The sequence below is a fragment of the Hibiscus syriacus genome, unplaced genomic scaffold (assembly GCF_006381635.1).
Source record: "Hibiscus syriacus cultivar Baekdansim isolate YM2019G1 unplaced genomic scaffold, ASM638163v2 tig00000477_pilon, whole genome shotgun sequence".
Lineage (NCBI taxonomy): Eukaryota > Viridiplantae > Streptophyta > Magnoliopsida > Malvales > Malvaceae > Hibiscus > Hibiscus syriacus.
In genome coordinates this window covers 5,053,604-5,060,024 of record NW_024061790.1, presented here as the reverse complement: position 1 = coordinate 5,060,024, position 6,421 = coordinate 5,053,604, and positions in this window count along the sequence as shown.

Below are 6,421 nucleotides of genomic sequence, written 5' to 3'. Positions count from 1 at the left end.
TCCAAAGGGGTAACAACTCGATCTTCTCTTAGAAATATTTGTAATTATATTGCATTCATTTCATGCATAGAGCCTAAGAATATTAAAGAAGCATTAAATGATGAACAGTGGATTATGGCTATGCAAGAAGAATTAAATCAATTTGAGAGAAGTAAAGTATGGACATTAGTTGAAAGGCCTAGTAATAAATCTACTGTAGGTACTAGATGTGTGTTTAGGAATAAACTTGATGAGAGTGGTAATATAGTGAGAAACAAGGCTAGACTTGTTGCTCAAGGGTATACTCAAGAAGAGGGCATAGACTATGATGAAACATACGCTCTCGTAGCTAGGATGGAAGCAATTAGAATGTTATTAGCATTTGCATGTTTTCATGAATTTAAATTATATCAAATGGATGTTAAAAGTGCATTTTTAAATGGTTTTATAAAGGAAGAAGTGTATGTGGAACAACCTCCAGGTTTTGAAGATTCAAAATTTCCGGATCATGTTCTTAAATTGACAAAAGCGCTTTATGGTTTAAAACAAGCTCCTAGAGCTTGGTATGAAAGATTGTCAAATTTTTTAATTGAAAAAGGTTTTTCAAAAGGGAAGGTTGACACTATATTGTTTTTAAAGCATAAAGGTAAATATTTATTAGTAGTTCAAATTTATGTTGATGATATAATATTTGGTTCTACTAATGATGTTCTTTGCCAAGAATTTTCTAAGCTAATGTAAAGTTAGTTTGAGATGAGCATGATGGGGGAGCTCTCATTTTTCTTGGGACTCCAAATCAAGCAAAGAAGAGATAACATCTTCATCAATCAAGCTAAGTACGTCAAAGATATGCTCAAAAAGTTTGGACTGGAAAATGGCAAACCTCACGACACTCCAATGAGCTCTTCAACAAAGCTTGACTTAGATGAAGGAGGTAAATGTGTAGATGTTAAATTATATAGGTCAATGATTGGCTCTTTGCTTTATCTAACTGCAAGTAGACCGGACATTATGTTTAGTGTTTTCTTATGTGATAGATTTCAATCATGTCCTAAGGAATCACATTTACTAGCTGTTAAGAGAATCTTTAGATACCTTAAGGATACTCCTAGTTTAGGACTTTGGTATCCTAGAGACTCTAGCTTTAGCTTGCATGCCTTTTCTGATGTGGATTATGGAGGATGAAAATTAGATAGGAAAAGCACCTCCGGTACTTGCCAATTCCTTGGAAATATACTGATTTCTTGGTTTTCAAAGAAACAAAATTGTGTTGCATTATCTACCACTGAAGCCGAATACATTTCAGCTGGTAGTTGTTGTGCACAAGTTTTATGGATGAAACAACAACTTTTTGATTATGGAATTGAAGTAGGTACCATTTCTATCAAGTGTGACAATACTAGTGCTATTTGTCTCACTAAAAATCCCATCCAACACTCTAGAACTAAGCACATTGAAATAAGACATCACTTCTTTAGAGATCATGTCACTAAGGAAGATGTAGTTCTAGAATTTGTTGATACTTTGCACCAATTAGCGGATATCTTTACAAAACCTTTAGACAAGGAAAGATTTTGGACACTTAGGAGAGAATTAGGTTTGACCAATCTATCTTCACTTAGTGTTTAAAATAATTTTAACACTTTTAAGACTAAATAAAAAAAATGCTAATTGTTGATTGCATTCATTGCTATTAGTTAGGGGGAGTTTATTATTCTTGATGAAAAATTAATTTTATGTTCAAATATCGTTTAAAGATTAATTTGATTGTTTGAACATAATTGATTTTCAATATATGAGTTGCCAATACCACTAAAGAAAGTTAATTTAACATTTTGTGTGTTTAAAATCAGATTTTAGCATTTTGGTGCAGAGGGAATCGATACCCTCATGAGGGAACCGATTCCCCCTTTGAAGGGGAACCTATTCCCCCTAGGGGAATCGATACCCCCATGGGGTTCTGGAATTTAACACGGGCAGAACACCCAAAAATCCTAAAACCTCTTCTTTCTCTCATTGCCGCCGTTCTTCCCCTCTACTCTCTCAAATCTCCATTTTGCCTCAAATCAACGATTTTAATCGAAATTCACTTCAAATATCATCTTCTAAACCTGCTAGCATCATTAAAATCATGCAAACAACATCAAAATCCATTCAATCTCATCCTTCAAGGTAAATTTTTCTAAACTCTCTATTCCATTGATTTTGAACATAGAACTAGTTTTAATTAGTTCTAGATAGAAATAATGATCGGGCATTGATTGTTTAGTGATTAGAAACTATATATTACAACTAATTTCATCAAAAACACAAAATTTTTCCAAAAATTTAGAAATTTTCGAAATTAAAAAAAATATGTTTTTCAAATTATTGTGTTTTAATTGAATTATGTTGTTATGAAAACTATACATATATTTTTTTTCAAATCTTATTTTTCAATAGTTTTCAAAAACTTTGCCCATTAGGATTGTTTTAGAGAACCTTGAAATATTGAGGACTCAATTGAGTTTTGGGATTGATTGAATTGCATACATGTGTTTTCTAAATTGCAGGTTATCCATTCTATTCCGATTTCCTAAACCATGTCTAATCCTAAACGTGCTAGGTCATCATCTAGTCGCTCACACCGTCAACCAAATCCACCTCTAAATCCTCCTCCTATTCCTAAAATTTCAATTCCTAATCCTAATCCAGTTGATCCTAATTTAACTATTCAAAATTCATGCTTCAATCATCCTGGTCCCAGAAATCATCGTTTTTGGTATTATCAATATTTCGATTCTTGCAAAATTAGAGAAGAACGTATCCCTTCTCGTCAAGCTATGTTAGATATTAATTTTAAATATCTTCCTCTTTTACAAGAGTGGAAATTCGATAAACTTTGTGACCTTGAACCTATAGTTTACCATCAACTTGTTCGTATATTTTATTCTAATGTCGTTTGAGTCAAAAATCGAGCTCAAACTGAGACCATAGAAGTTCGTTCCTACCTCCTAGGACAATTCTTACATATTAACTCGACTTACATAGCCAAGGCATTAGGATTAGATAACGATGGCATTTCAAATGAAAAACAAATTTTAGGTTCTCGTTATAAAAGAAGGGATAATGCGAGTGTCTTAGACCTTCATGAAGGTTTTCTTCATCTAATGATTTCTTGGTGGTTTCGACCATCCGGAGGTCGTTATTCTACTCTTAGAGCCTTGGATCTTTGGTGGTTACATTGTTTCGAAAACAGTATTAAAATAAACCTACCTCAGATCATTTTTGTTGAAATTGTTGAAACCGTAAATCTTGTTCCTAACAAGAAACTTTGTTCATCTCTAGTTTACGGTTGCATTTTGAGTAATCTATTTTCTAAAGCCGGGCTTAGAGTTGGTCTAGATGTCTCCTTTCCTCTAAAGAAACAAATTAATCTTCTTTCCTTAACGAGAGCGGGATGGATAAAGGATAAGGAAACCGGTGAATGGGTTCGATCTTCTGAAAATACTCCAGGAGCTAGTTCTTCACGAGCTCCACCAGAAGCTGACGACGATCTCGATAACAATTAATACGAGACATCGATGAAGCAGAAGATGAGCCTGAACAGCCCGAGGAGCAGCCCGAGGAACAAGCACAACAAACGCATCAAATGCCTCCATATTTTCAATCTTTTATAGAGACATTCGATTTCCGATATGCTACCATGGATTCGCGCTTTACTTCTATAGAGTCCCATTTATCTACAATGGGAGCTCAACAATTAGAAATTCTCCGAGAGATGCACACAAACAAAGCTTCGATGAATGAACGTATTGATGCACTCTCACATGAGATGGCTGCTATGCGAACTCGTTTTCCTCCTCCCGATCCGGATGTTTGATTCTGTGTTTAGCTTTAGAACTTTGAACTAAAAGATTATTGTTTCAACATTTTGAATATTTTGGAATGTTTAATTTTGTGGATTGTTAGACTTTGGATTTGTTTGGATGTTTGAACTTATATATTGTGTGGTTAAATTTATTCATTATTGCATCATTTACATCATGTTAGATATATGACCAATTTTGCCATGTCACATTAATTATGAATATTGATTATGAAACTAATGGCTAACGTTTCTCTTGCTTGTGATCTTAGCAGCTTAAACTATATATAATTGGCTAAATGATTTGAAAACCTTGTTTAAATTCTTTTAAAATGTATTTTTGATTTAACAAAGAGGGGGAGAAGTGTTAAGTGTTTTAAGTGTTAAGTGTTTTAAATGGGAGAAGTGTTAAATATTTTAAATGGGAGAAGTGTTAAAGTAAGGGGGAGTAATTTCAAAACTTGATTTCAAAATCTTAAAATTACTAAAATATTTTATTATATCAAAAAGGGGGAGATTGTTGAAAACATTTTGATATTTCGATATAACAAATTAAGTTAAATGAATTTTAAGATTTTCCAAAAAGATTTTCTAAGTATATTCGATATAATTATTCGAATATCAAAACATTACTCTAAATCTTTCAAAAGTCATTTTTTCCTTACTCAAGTGTAAAATTAAGTTTTAATCTTAAAACAACTTCAAAATAATTTTACAAAGTATTTCGAACCGTTTCAAAGCCAAAAATTCCAGATTGCTCAGAGGGAACCGATTCCCCCCCAAGGGGGTACCGATTCCCCCTGAATGGTTTGGCTCCGAGAATTCCAGTATGCTCGGAGGGAACCGATTCCCCCCACTGTTCAACGGTCGAAATATTTGAATTTTACACTTAGGGAACCGATTCCCCCCACTCTCCAAACTGTTTTATTAATTGATTTCACACTAAAACGACTATATTATCTTCATTAATGATCCCCAACGTTCAGAAGTGATTCAAGGTGTATTTAAGCAAGCTTAGAAGCCATTGATCAACAACAAGAAACATCAAGCAACTAGAATCAAGAGAGAATCAAAGAGAAAACATCAAACCTCAAGTTTGTGCATTTCAAGCCTATTTTTCATTCAATATTCATTTTGCTTTCAAGAACACTACTTGTACTCAATTGTATTCATTCTTGAGTGTTCTTTTCTTTGTTCTAGAATTGTGCAAACAATCTTCCTTGTGAGAATTTCCTTGTAAGTTTGCAAATTTGTAATCTTCTCTTTGGGAAAGAGTGTTCTCAAGAATTGGGGTATATTCTTGAGGGTGTTGTAAGGTTATCTCTTTGGACTCAAAAGAAAGAACAAATTAGTGAATTTGTTGGAAAATCCTTAGTGTGGATAGCTAAGGTAGTGGACGTAGACTTTGATTGAGAAAGTCGAACCACTCTAAATCGCTGTGCAATTACTTTTAATTTTCTACAAAAACTTCCACAAAATTTTAATTGCCAATTCACCCCCTCTTGGCCGATTCCGTCAATCGATTAACTCAATAAAACCAAAACGTAACATTAGGTATGATTTTAATGAAAAAATAGTTGAAGTACTAAAAAGGAACAAAATTGATAGATGTGGTACTAAACATATAGGTTATCCAAAAACTTAATAATTGAAAAGAGCAAATAATAATGGAGTGAAAGTATAATCCAGACCAACTTGGTTCGCTCACCTAGTTTTGGCGGATGAGTATCTCAACATAAATTTTCTATATACATAAGGACTTGAACTCTAGACCTTTCTTAAACGATATCAAGATACTTACCACTTGAACCAACCTCTGTTGGTTGATTCTTTTTGTTTTGAACAATGCATTTTCTTGTCCAATTTTGACCCATCATTTCTCATCTTTTATTTTACTTAAAATACACATTGTCTCCTTTAATTATGTATTCAATGATAAATGATTACCAATTAGTTGATTGTTACAAAATATCATTATGTTGTTAAGTGTGTAACGAATTATAATTTTAATATTATAAATAGATTATTAAATTTCAAAAGAACAAAAACAAATTACTCAATTAGTTGATTGTTATAAATTATCATTATGTTAGTAAGTGTGTAACGAATTATAAATTTTTAGTTACAAGTGAATGATCTATTTGTAATAATCAATAAGTTGAGTAATATAATTACTATAATTGATAAATAGTGTGTTGAGTGTAACTAGTAACTCGATTTGTGTTTGTAGCTATCCATTAATTAAGTAATTTGTTTATAATATTTTAAAATTTAATATCATATTTATAATCTTATTAATATTGTGTGAATCATCATCTAATCTACTTAAGTTAAAACCAACGGCGGAACTAAGTGGGGTCATGGCTCCCAAAAAATTTGAAAATTCAGATTTAAACCCTTAAAATTTTCAAAAGAATAATAATTTGGCCTTCAAAGAATTTTTAAAAATTTATATTAAGTTTTAATTTTTTTAATATTCTTAATTAAAATTCTCCCATAATTTTTAAAAATCTTCGTTAAGCCTCTCAAATTTTTAAAAAGTTTAATAAGACCCCAATTTTTTTTGAAAGAAAAAACGTAAATAGAAATCTTTTA